Raw genomic sequence first — 13,025 nt, 5'->3', positions numbered from 1 at the left:
CACCGGGACCTCGCTGCCCGCGCAGCCGAGGGGAACCAGCCTACCTCACCAACGAACACTTCCCGCCACCGGGGGACCGCCGTCCGCACCAGCGAGGCCGCTGCCTCAGATCCGGACACCACCGAAAGGGAGCGGTCCCTGCCGCCACCATCCCGGGGCATCCCCGCAGCCGTGGCCGCGCCCACCCCCATCGACGCGCAGCCAAGGGCGCGCGCACCAGGCGTCGGACGAGCACGCAGCCAGGCGCATAGATCCCAGGCTCCAGAGGGCGCCGGCGGATCTCCCCTCTCAACGCGCCAGACTGGCCAGGGATAACGCCCCGCCGCCGCCTTCCTCGGGGCCGGCCCGGGCTTCGCCGGCGAGCGCCCTCTGGCGGCGGCGAGACAGGTGGGGGAGGGGGCGGGGACTGTGGCGGTGCTAGGGTTTCTACCCCCGGGTCGCCAGAGCTAGGCGACGCGGGGGTCACACGGGTCTTTTGTCCGTTTCTAGATGGCTCTCGACCTTACGCAGCTGATTCAAACTTGTAGTAATCCAACATCCATGAGAACACATTTGTTGTTTATGTTTGGGTTTGCTTATGGCCCAATATAATAGTTATCTAAAAACAATCCAGACTAGTAACGTGCATGTAGTTATTTTAGTTCCATTTTTTTCCATCGATAAGCCAGCAGGGCACGAACGATCCAGGCCCAAATATGCTGCCGTGCTCCATGCGTGCGAGCGAAGAAAACACACTACGATTCAACCCTACATCGATGCCTCCATCCCCACATCTACTCATGACCGGTGGCGAGCAATGATTCCCCATCGCGGCTGGTCCCCGGTGGCGCTGGAAGATGATGACCTGCTGGGGGAGATCCTCCCCCGTCTCCCTCCTATGCCGTCCTCCCTCCCGCGCGCCTCCAATGTCTCCAAGCGCTGGCGGGGCCTCGTCACCAACCATGGATTCCTCCGCCGCTTCCACGCGCACCATCAGGAGCCGCCCCTCCTCGGCGCCTTCTTACATCATCCCGGTGATAAGCTCAAGTTTACTCCTATCCTGCCCGCTCCGGACCGCATCCCTCCTCCGTACCTCGACAAAGGGTCCCGCTTGCTCAGTTTATTTCCATTTTTTTTACTTTTATTTCCGCCAAATCCTATTTGGCGCTTAAGCGCCCGATTTAGTTCATTTTACAATCGGGCGCATACCCCCTTGCCTTCCTTCGCTACTAATGGGCCCGGCCCATCCCCCCCTTCGATTATATGTTTATAAGGCAAAAAAAGGGCGCTGGAGGAGAATCAAAACTGGGACCTTCAACATGGAGGAACGATGCAATTACCACTGCGCTAGCTCTCCTACTGTAATCTTTTACATCTTTTTCCTGCCTTTCTTCTTTCATCTTTCCTTTTCCCCTTTTTCCAAAGTTTATTTTTCAAATTCGAGAATTTTTATTTTTCATCATGTTTTTTTCTGCAAAATGGATGAACATTTTCTGTTCAAATTCAATGACCTTTTTTCCATTTTTGATGAACTTTTTTCAAAGTCGATGAACTTTTTTTCAAATTTGATGAACTTTTTTCAAATTTGATGAACTTTTTTTCGAATTCGATGAACTTCTATCAAATTTGATGAACTTTTTTCAAATTTGATGAACTTTTTTTCAATTCTGGTGAACTTTTTTGAAATTCATTAAACTTTTTCAAAACCGATGAACTATTTTCAAAAGTCGATGAACTTTTTTCCGAATTTGATGAACTTTTTTCAAATCCGATGAACTTTTTTTAGAATTCGATGAACTTTTTTCAAATTCGATGAACTTTTTTCAAAATTGATGAACTTTTTTTCAATTTTGGTGAACTTTTTTGAAATTTGATTAACTTTTTTCAAAACCGATGAACTTTTTTCAATTTCGATAAAAAAAATTTAAAATTCGATGAACTTTTTCAAAACCGATGAACTATTTTTCTAAAAACTGTAGTACATACTGTAGTAAACCGGTTGGGTTTTTGTAAGAAAATCAGTACCTAATGTAGCAGTTTTTGGCGAGAGGAAAAAAATGATCGAGCTGGGACCAGCGATCGAGCGGGAGCCAACGAAGGGAAGCGAAGAGGGAGCGATGGTTTAATGGGCCGGCCCAGAAGGAGGCGCGCGCGGGCGCCACGATAGCTTGCTGGCGCTGAAGGCGCTGACGAGGAGGACTCTTTATTTCCATCGTTAAGCTAGCAGGCGACGAACGATCCAGGCCCGTTCTGTCAAGGCCCAAATATGCTGCCGTGCTCCATGCGTGCGAGCGAAGAAAACCCACTACGATTCACCCCATCCCCGTGCGTCTGTGCGTGTTGCTATCCGCCTTCAACCCTACATCGACGTCTCCATCCCCACTTCTACACAAGCCCGGTGGCGAGCAATGATTCCCCACCGTGGCAGTTCCCAAGAGACGGCGCTGGAAGATGACGACCTGCTAGGGGAGATCCTCCTCTGTCTCCCTTCTTTGCCATTCTCCCTCCCGCGCGCCTCCGCCATCTGCAAGCGCAGGCGAGGGCTCGTCATCGACCACGGATTCCTCCACCGCTTCCGTGCGCACCATCGGGAGCCGCCCCTCCTCGACGCCTTCTTACATCATCCCGGTGATAAGAACATCTCCACCCGTTGAGCCCCCAAGGAGGCATTTTTTTTCGCCTCCTCGGGGGCTACCGACGAAAAATATAGTCTGGGAGTGGAAAGCTATCCACTCGTTGCGTCCCCCCCAACCACCACGCGAACCACTAGTGGCTAGCGAAGCCGGACGGGGCGAGCAGGCAGGGAGCAAGGTGGGCGCTGAGGAAGCCGCGGGAGGCGGAGCCGGCGCGAGCCGACCAGCCGGCGTGCGGGAGGCCAGCCGGGTGAGGAGGCGAGCGGACGGGGCCAGACCCGGCGCCACTGCTGGAGCCGGACAGGGCGATGGTGAGGTACGGCGCAGGCGCGCGCACCACGGTGTCCCGCGAGGTCTCGGACGAGCGGAGACGCGGTGTCCTCCCCGTGAGCTCCGTCGCCCGCCCCGTCCTTCCTCCTCCGCCATGGCCGTCGGGGGCACGAATACGTCGACACCACCCTCCTCCTCGTCCGGCTCTTCCTCGTCGGCGGGTGCTTCTTGGGCGGGGGCAGGAACTCCAGTGGCCGCGCCCTCCCGTGGCCGCCCCGGCCTTGCCTGCTCCGGCCTCGCCCGTCGCAGCCTTGCCTTCTCCGGCCACGGCCCCGCATCTCCCGCTCCGGCCAGCGCCCGCCCCGGCCACGCACGGCGAGCTCCGGCCTCGCCCGCCCGTACTACATGGAGAGTAGAACCGGGAGAGAGAGGGAGTGTGGGCGTGGAGAGGAGATAGGGAGTGTGCTGCACGTGGGTGGGCCTGGAGAAGAGAAAGGGGGGAGAGAGAGGCTGGCAAGTGGGGCAGCACTTGCAAAAAGCTAATGCCGGCGTCCCCAGCTGCCCTCGGCGGGCTGGGTGTGCCGGCGCTAACTTTTGCAAAATCTGGCGCAAAACAAAGTCTTGGGGGCCTGGTTGGGACGTTTTTTACCCGCCGGTGCTAAAAAAAGGTGCCTGGGGGGCATCCTGGGGCCCTAGTGGAGATGCTCTAAGCTCAAGTTTACTCCTATCCTGCCCGCTCCGGACCGCATCCCTTCTCCATACCTCGACAAAGGGACCCGCTTGCTCAATTGCCGCCATGGCCGCTTCTTCATCATACACCGGGAGCGCGTGGATGCCTTCCTATGCGCGACCACACCACCAGCAACCAGCATCGTTTGCTAATACCACCCGGGTTCAAGGAGAGGTACATCAATGGGGCGGTGCTATGTGCTTCCCGCGAACCGGGCCACGTGCACGGCGATTGCCACTCCACCCCCTTTAAGGTGGTCTTGCTGCTTGTATGTGCTAAGAATGGTTGACCTCTCACCTCTGTTTATTCCTCTGAGACCAACACCTGAGCTGATCTCATCTCAACAGAGTTTCAATATCATGGTTGTTTTGACGATTATTTTAGCACCCTTGTTGGTAATGTACTTTACTGGTCATTTAAGTATGTGATGAAGGGTATACTTTGGTTTGATTTGGAAAGTCAAATCCTTGATGTGCTCGAGGGGCCTCCCCGTATGTATCATTCAGGCAACCATCAGATCATTCAGGCAGAGGATGGCACAGTTGGTCTTGCCACGATGTCTCGCCATTACAACAACATTCAAATGTGGCAGAGGAATATGAATTGCCACGGTGTATCCACATGGATGTTGTGGAAGACCATTGAGATGCATAACATTCTTGGGATCCCTCCTCAGGCCGAGGGACAGAAGACCTGGCTGAAATTTATACCAGGATATGCTGAGGATACCGATGGGATATTTTTATATATGAACAGGAGTGTCTATATGGTTGAACTAGAGTCTATGCAATCTAGGAAGCTTTGCGAAGCCCGTAATACTATTACTTACTGCCATTCTTTTAGGAGTTTCTATGCACCAGGTGATTGTTCATTCCTAGTCCTCATATTGTATGAGTGATCTAATCTTGCTATATTTTGTTTGTGGATTCTCGAATACCTTTACTAGATAGATGATTATAGCGACTGTAGTGTTTAATATATGTCATCATTCATATAAAATGCTAAATGAGTAACTGGAAAATCAGATGTCAAATGTTTAACTCATTAGGCATGTTTGAAACCTCGGAGCTAATTTTATTCTTCTATCCAGTATCTCTAATGTTGTTGTTCAGAAATTGTTTAATCCCTCGCTAATGTGTGAAAATACTTTGAAAGAAAGTGAGCTAATCGATACAACTATTAGTTATGTGTTGGTATTACCTATTGATTGACTGGCTGTTATGTAATTATTGATTTGGTTGTTCATTCATTCGATAGCATGGATGATTTGGACAAATAATTTACCAGCTATGCACAACTGTATACTCGATGATAGCAATATATTGTATAGCTCAATTGTATGAATGCATAATCGTATATGGTATCTCACATACATTAATTCTTGATGTGAGCAGGTGGAAGGGAATTAAAGTAGCCAGCAGGCCCTGTAGATTTAGAACATGGATCTCTATCATCCTGCTGCACAACTTGGTTACATCTGATTGCAAGCATGATTGCAGCGCAGGCCCTTGATGGCAGTGGAGCCAACCAAAGGCTAACATCTGTGTTGTTGCATATCCTGCAGAGACAAGTATTGTAGCTGTTGGAGGCAGAAGCGATGCTGGATCAGAAGTTTGTTTCTTAGAATTTTTTCTCTCCATATCTTTGGCAAGGACAAGTGGTGTGTATTTTATATCATTGCTACAAACTTTGATGCAGTTGATAGAATAATTAATGATGTATCCACATGGGGACTGCAGACTATTTGTGATTTCTATATATCTTCCAGTTGCTTGGTGTAACCTGAAGAATTCGCAAACATTCATTCCGTTGTAGGCTTGCAGCAGGTTAGTGATGTATGCATGTTTATACATGACATGGTGTCTGGACATATTCATTCAGTTGTAGCAGCTGTTAGTGTTGGTTGTGCTTAATGAGTGTGGACATGAATGTGTAGAGTGTTTGTGATAGTAGTTTAATTGATTTGGGACCTGGAGGAAAACCCAGCATTTTTTTACCTTGCCAAGTGGTTGTGGATGAGAATTGAGAACAGGTTAGTCCCGTCGAAAGTCTCATGCCAAGATCAGCTGCAGCAATTCGGACTAGTGATCCAGGTAATCCAACCTGAGAACAAAACCAAGGCTTGATGCCATTTGGCTTGCTGCAACTTCCTCGGATGCCAGAAGTCCTTATCACATACATTGCGTTGAACCTTATGGACATGCCATTCACTCTAGGTAAAGTTCTCGGCACCTCTTTGGTGTATCAATAAGACCCCAGTCACCATCGTTGTTAGCTTGATCAGGTACTGTTTTCCTTTTACATTTATGATATGATATATTCTTTATCGATAATGGTCATGAACGGTATTTTCCAGTTTCTCACTATGTATGGATGTTCACGACGAGTATTTGTCGAGAATTGTCACAACCAGTGTTTAGAATGAACTGGGTGATGCTGTTCAAGTTGGCATCTTGCTTGTTGGATCATATGGATGGAGACTGAATGTATGCACAGTTTACACCCATGGAACTGGATTCAGAAGAAAACACAACTCTTCCCTGAGGACTCAACTATGTAATAGTGCCATGAACATATGGCGTCGACCTTATTCCTCAATGGTCTTACTCTGAATTAAGCAAACTATATACTCGATGATAGCTATATATTGTATAGTTCAATTGTATGAATGCTTAATCGTATATATCTCATGTATATTAATTCTTGATGTGAGTAGTTGTAAGGGATTTAAATTAGCTGGCGGGCCCTGTAGTTTCAGAAGATGGATCTCTCTCATCCTGCTGCATAGCTTGGTTACATTAGATTGCATGCGTGAATGCAGTGCAGGCCCTTGATGGCAATGGAGCCAACCAAAGGCTAACATCCGTGTTGTTGCATATCTTGCGAAGACAAGTATTGTAGCTGTTGGGGGCAGAAGCAATGCTGGATCGGCAGTTTGTTTCTTAGAATTTTTTCTCTCCATATCTTTGGCAAGGACAAGTGGTGTGTATTTTATATCATTGCTACAAACTTTGATGCAGTTGATAGAATAATTAATGATGTATCCACATGGGGACTGCAGACTATTTGTGATTTCTATATATCTTCCAGTTGCTTGGTGTAACCTGAAGAATTCGCAAACATTCATTCCGTTGTAGGCTTGCAGCAGGTTAGTGATGTATGCATGTTTATACATCACATGGTGTTTGGACATATTCATTCAGTTGTAGCAGCTGTTAGTGTTGGTTGTGCTTAATGAGTGTGGTCATGAATGTGTAGAGTGTTTGTGATAGTAGTTTAACTGATTTGGGACCTGGAGGGAAACCCAGCATTTTTTTACCTTGCCAAGTGGTTGTGGATGAGAATTGAGAACAGGTTAGTCCCGTCGAAAGTCTCATGCCAAGATCAGCTGCAGCAATTCGGACTAGTGATCCAAGTAATCCAACCTGAGAACAAAACCAAGGCTTGATGCCATTTGGCTTGCTGGAACTTCCTCGGATGCCAGAAGTCCTGATCACATACATTGCGTTGAACCTTATGGACGTGCCATTCACTCTAGGTAAAGTTCTCGGCACCTCTTTGGTGTATCAATAAGACCCCATTCACCATCGTTGTTAGCTAGCTCAGGTTCTGTTTTTCTTTTACATTTTATGATATGATATATTATTTATCGATAATGGTCACGACCGGTACTTTCCAGTTTCTCAGTGAGTATGGATGTTCACGACGAGTATTTGTCGAGAATTGTCACAACCAGTGTTTAGAATGAACTGGGTGATGTTGTTCAAGTTGGCATCTTGCTTGTTGGATCATATGGATGGAGACTGAATGTATGCTCAGTTTACACCCATGGAACTGGATTCAGAAGAAAACACAACTCTTCCCTGAGGACTCAACTATGTAATAGTGCCATGAACATATGGCGTCGACCTTGTTCCTCAACGGTCTTACTCTGAGTTAAGCAAATTGTATACTCGATGATAGCTATATATTGTATAGCTTAATTGTATGAATGCATAATCGTATATGGTGTCTCACGTACTTTAATTCTTGATGTGAGTAGGTGGAAGGGAATTAAACTAGCTAGCGGGCCCTGTAGATTTACGACATGGATCTCTCTCATCCTGCTGCACAGTTTGGTTACATCAGATTGCATGCGTGAATGCAGCGCAGGCCCTTGATGGCAATGGAGCCAACCAAAGGCTAACATCCGTGTTGTTACATATCTTGCGAAGACAAGTATTGTAGCTGTTGGTGGCAGAAGCAATGCTGGATCGGCAGTTTGTTTCTTAGATTTTTTTTATCTCCATATCTTTGGAAAGGACAAGTGGTGTGTATTTTATATCATTGCTACCAAACTTTGATGCGGTTGATAGAATAATTAATGATGTAGCTGCATGAAGACTGCAGACTATTTAATTCAGAGTTTCAGACTGGTGATCTAAGTAATCCAACCTGATAACAGAACCAAGGGTTGCTGGAACTTTTTTGGATGCCTTGAGTCCTTATCACATACGTTGCGTTGAACCTTATGAACCAGTATTTGTCGAGAATGGTCACAATCATTCTTTCGAATGAACTTGGTGATGCCTTTGAAGTTGGCATCTTGCTTGTTTGCAAGTGCAACGGTTGTACATACATGCTGGTTGGATCATATGGATGGAGACTGAATGTATGCTCAGCATACAACCATGGAACTGGGTTCAAAAGAAAACACCCACTCGTCCCTGAGGCTTGAACTATGTGTAATAGTGCCATGGACATATGGCGTCGACCTTGGCCCTCAACATTCTGACTCTGAATTAAGCAAACATGCTGGCATGAAGTGTCTTACCGTCATTTGCCGACAGCTCTGCGATCGTGTTTGCACCGAAAAACTTCCTTCTTTCATTCATTCATTCAGAAGAAGAAACGAGATTGTTATGATCTCAGAAGAAAGAAGAGAGCAGAGTTGAAGTTGCCTGTTTACTTGCAGCTACACACATATTGGTGTTCTTCGCAAAACCAAACAGGGATTCAGTTGAGAGGAATACTAAGTTTTAGTAAATCTAACAATTTGCCGGTCGTCCAACCACAATTATTTATTCAGAGAGGTGAGATTAGCAAGTTCGTGACTAAGATGTATCTGTTCTTTGTGAAAACACTAAAGGAATTCAATTGAGAGGGAAGAGATGCTGTTGATTAATCTAAGGATTTGCCAATCCTGCAACCACAACTCTTAATTAATTCAGCAAGGTGGGATTAGCATGTTGATGACTAAGTTGACTCTGCTCTGCAGTCAGTACAACTCTTATTATTTTTAGACGTAACTAACATCGTTATAGCTCGCGCATTCTAGATGTGTCATCTTTATGGATGTGTGCTGCATTTTGCATATATGCTAAGTTCTGACTTTTCTCAAGTCCCCTGCATCCCACGTGTCAAAGTTAATTCCTTCATTTTATTTTTTTTCCAGAAAACGCAAAAGAGTTTGTGTTTCATTGCATTGAACAGGAAGATATCAGGGGTACAAGCTCCAGGAAGGAGGGACACATACACACACGACCGTCCTCACCAAGCGACGGCAACTAGGTAAGGAGGTGCCCTCAACAACAACACACAACGACATTAAGCCTCGCCCAGCAAGACCTCCAGCAAAAGATGGCGAGGCGCCGAGACTCGGAACAACATGGCAGCATCACCGCCATTGCTAGACACCACCAGGGACGATTGCAGCTCCAGAACTGCCCAGACCAACGTACCACACACCCATATGCCTAGGGTCGGCGGGTGAAAGGCAGGGCCCGATAGGAACTGGCGTAACATTCGTTGGGGGAGCACCGGCGATGGCATACGTTGTGCCCTGCTCCCTGTGCAGCTGTCGACGCCAGAGCGATGCATCACCAGCCACCATCTGTTGCCCGGTCCGGGAGGCGGGACCTAGGATGTCTCCCGGTGCTCTAGGAGGAGGTCCGGTTAGGGTCAAGCAACGCCTCCAAGGAGGTGACGGCACCCTAGGGCGTCGCCGTTGACAGTGCAGGCCATCGCCGCGCGGGGATTTCACCCCGCCCCATGAGCAAGGACCTCAGATGCAGATTCAGACTGGACATGGCAGAGAACGCCGGAGAAGACAGACACACATGGAGGAGGGAAGCCTAGGAACGTCGACAGTCGCAGAAGTGGGCACCAGCCAGCGCAGCGCCAGCAGGCCAGCCACCGCCGGGAGCTCATCCAGAAGGCCACAGCAGTCACCTGCACCGCGCCGCTGCTGCGACGGCGCGCAGCCTCCGTCACCAGGATCCGTCGGGGCACAACATCGCAGCAACCGTCAGGGTTGTCGCGCGCGTGCTCACCAACCCAGCGGCGACCACTGGCGGCGGCAGGGAGGGGTGGGAGGAGGGAGAAGGGTGGCAGGGGCAGAGTGGTTGATGCGGGCCAGGGCGGGCCCGCGCTGCCCAGATCTGGGCGCCTGCAGCTCTGCCACTCGCTGCAGCGGCCAGCCGTTGCCAGGTAGCTCCACCACGCGCGCGCACCGCGCCATCTCAACCTCCCCTGCGCGCAGACCGCCGTCCGCCGCGCCACCACACGCTCCCGCCGTTCCAGCGCGCCCAACACCTGCGAGCGAGCACACGAACAAGCGCCCTGCCGCCGCCATCCATCGACGTGGGCTTCGCCCGCCGGCATCCTCTGGCAGCGGAGAGGGGAGGGAGGGGAGGGAGGGGGCTTGGGTGGCGGCTAGGTTTTTACCACCCGAGTCGCCCCTGGGAGCTACGCGGGGGCTTGGAGGGGGGGGGGTTAATTTTTTATATCACTGAGGATCAATATTGTCAACTTCTTTGGAAAGTAGTTGATAATACACGTAGATATACTTGTTTCCAGCTAGTGCTTCCACTTGTATGCATGATTTGGACAACTATGTTACTAGCTTTTCAACTATATGACACTTCTCTACCTGCTCGTGCACTAACATTTATATATAGCAGCCATCATCAGTTCATGGTCATCTCCAGCCTGAGTACTGTAGTAGCACTACCCAATGTTTCAAACTGTACTGGCACAAAGGTGCTCGACTAATGAGGCAGTCTACATGGAAAGTGAAGATATGTTGTGAGGAAACAATTTAGAGTATGTTGCAAACATGATGAGAGGTGAGTGAGTCTTATATGTTGTTTATGCATGACAGGTGTTCGGGCATGATTCATTCATTCGGATTCAGTTGCAGTAGCTGTTAGGAATGAAATTTAGAGAAGAACAGAGTTGTTAGCATGGATAGTAGTATCGATGTACTAGTGTTCTGTGACTGTTGAAGGTCAACTGATTTGGCATTCACCTGGAAGAGCAGCCAGGGTTCCGTTTTGTACCTTGGCAACTGCAGAGTGATCGGTTGCAAAGATGACTTACTCCCAGCAGCTGACGCTCTGAAACTTCCAGAAAAACCGGATGTCGGTGTCAAAACCGGCGGATCTCGGGTAGGGGGTCCCGAACTGTGCGTCTAGGCGGATGGTAACAGGAGACAAGGGACATGATGTTTTTACCCAGGTTCGGGCCCTCTCGATGGAGGTAAAACCCTACTCCTGCTTGATTAATATTGATGATATAGGTAGTACAAGAGTAGATCTATCACGAGATCAAGGAGGCTAAACCCTAGAAGCTAGCATATGGTATGCTTGTTGTTCTTGGTCCTACAGACTAAACCCTCCGGTTTATATAGACACCGGAGGGGGTTAGGGTTACACAGAGTCGGTTACAATAGTAGGAGATCTAGATATCCGTATCGCCAAGCTTGTCTTCCACGCCAAGGAAAGTCCCTTCCGGACAAGGGACGAAGTCTTCAATCTTATATCTTCATAGTCCAGGAGTCCGGCTGAAGGTATAGTCCGGCTATCCGGACACCCCCTAATCCAGGACTCCCTCAGTAGCCCCCGAACCAGGCTTCAATGACGACGAGTCCGGCGCGCAAATTTTCTTCGGCATTGCAAGGCGGGTTCTCCTTCAAATTCCATGTACCAGATAAATAATGTCCGGTTTTTTGCGAATACAGCACTCCTCGGCCTTTATGCCCAATAATGGTCGTCTTCCACGTGTCAAATGAATACGAAAAGTCTGGGTGTTTTTACATTCACACCCCCAGCCGTGTAGATGAGCCGCCTATTAAAGGGACAGGGATTTAGATCCAAGCCACACCTTCTCCCCTCCGCGAGTTTCATCAGAGCGCATCCGACAAAGTACCATCCCACCATGGCCAGCCGTCGCAGCTCCTCCTCTCACCCTTCCAGCCCTCAGCCTGGAGATTGGGAGAGATGCTCCATCCCGCACAGCGAGCTAGTGTCGCTTCAGACCAAAGGATTTCTTCCTCCGGCCTATATGGTCCCGGTTCGAGCCGGACTTGCCACCTATAATGGCGGAGAGCAAGCGGAGAGTGCCCCCAATCCCTCCAAAGGAGAGCGGGTATGCCTTGTCCCTTATTTGATAAGAGGGCTTGGATTTCCAATTCATCCGTTTCTCCGGGGGCTCCTGGAGTTCTATGGCCTCCAGCTGCACAACCTGACGCCTGCCTCCATATTGCATATCGCGGGCTTCGTAGCCCTTTGCGAGCTGTTTTTGGGTGTTAAGGCCCATTTCGCGCTGTGGAAGAGGTTATTCTGCCTTGTGCCCCGTTCTTAGGAGGAGTCAATATACACTACACCACAACACTGATGTAGGGACAAAAAAACTGCCGGGAGAAAGCACTTTATAGGGCAGACAAACTGCCGGGACAGGTTTTCTCCCAGCAGATAGAACCGCCACGAGAACGGCTGCCGGGGATTACTTCTCCCGGCAGATAAATATTTCCCGGCAGTTGCATTGCCGGTGCCCATCTATTTGCCGGCAGTCCACTTTCTCCTGGCAGTTTGGTCAAGGCACGTCTAACATTATTTACCGGCAGTCTTGCTGCCTGCAGAAGCTCATTTTCCTGGCAGTTCTTATGCCAGCACATAGATTTCACTTTTTATTTTTTTAGGCATCCCTTATGTAATATCCATTCATTCTGTTCAAACCATCAGTACACATCACACGATTTATACATACATTTCACTTCAATCAGAGTATTATGTAGCCCTCACCCAGAACCTTAAAGTTGATTCGATAAATTAACATAACAACCATATGTATAAGTTGGTCGCGCCACAAAAGGTACAGTACATCACGTTTCTAAATGTGTGCCACAAAAGGAGTACATATGTTTCTAGGGTGCGACACAAGCAAAATGAGCATATACTGGCTTAACAACCAGCAAAATGAGTAGAGCAGGTGTCATAATCACTCTACGAACTTAATTATAGGTCTACCAAATCTTCGCTGGCTTGAAGATCTTCCAAATCTCCCAACTCTTCAGCAGATTGAAGATCTTCCAAAGCTCCATCAACTCTGTAGGGAAATCTGCAACAAATAGAAAACTCAAAATGGAGTTCTCG

General features: G+C 48.7%; 1 pseudogene; it reads right to left on the bottom strand.

Moving 5' to 3' along the window:
• Nucleotides 1-9,530: 9,530 nt before the first annotated feature.
• On the bottom strand, nt 9,531-10,254 carry LOC125519648 (annotated as a pseudogene).
• Between the last annotated feature and the right edge of the window lie 2,771 nt (nt 10,255-13,025).

Source organism: Triticum urartu, chromosome 7 (assembly GCF_003073215.2).
Source record: "Triticum urartu cultivar G1812 chromosome 7, Tu2.1, whole genome shotgun sequence".
In the NCBI taxonomy this organism is placed as follows: domain Eukaryota; kingdom Viridiplantae; phylum Streptophyta; class Magnoliopsida; order Poales; family Poaceae; genus Triticum; species Triticum urartu.
This window is presented reverse-complemented; position numbering and strand designations above follow the sequence as displayed.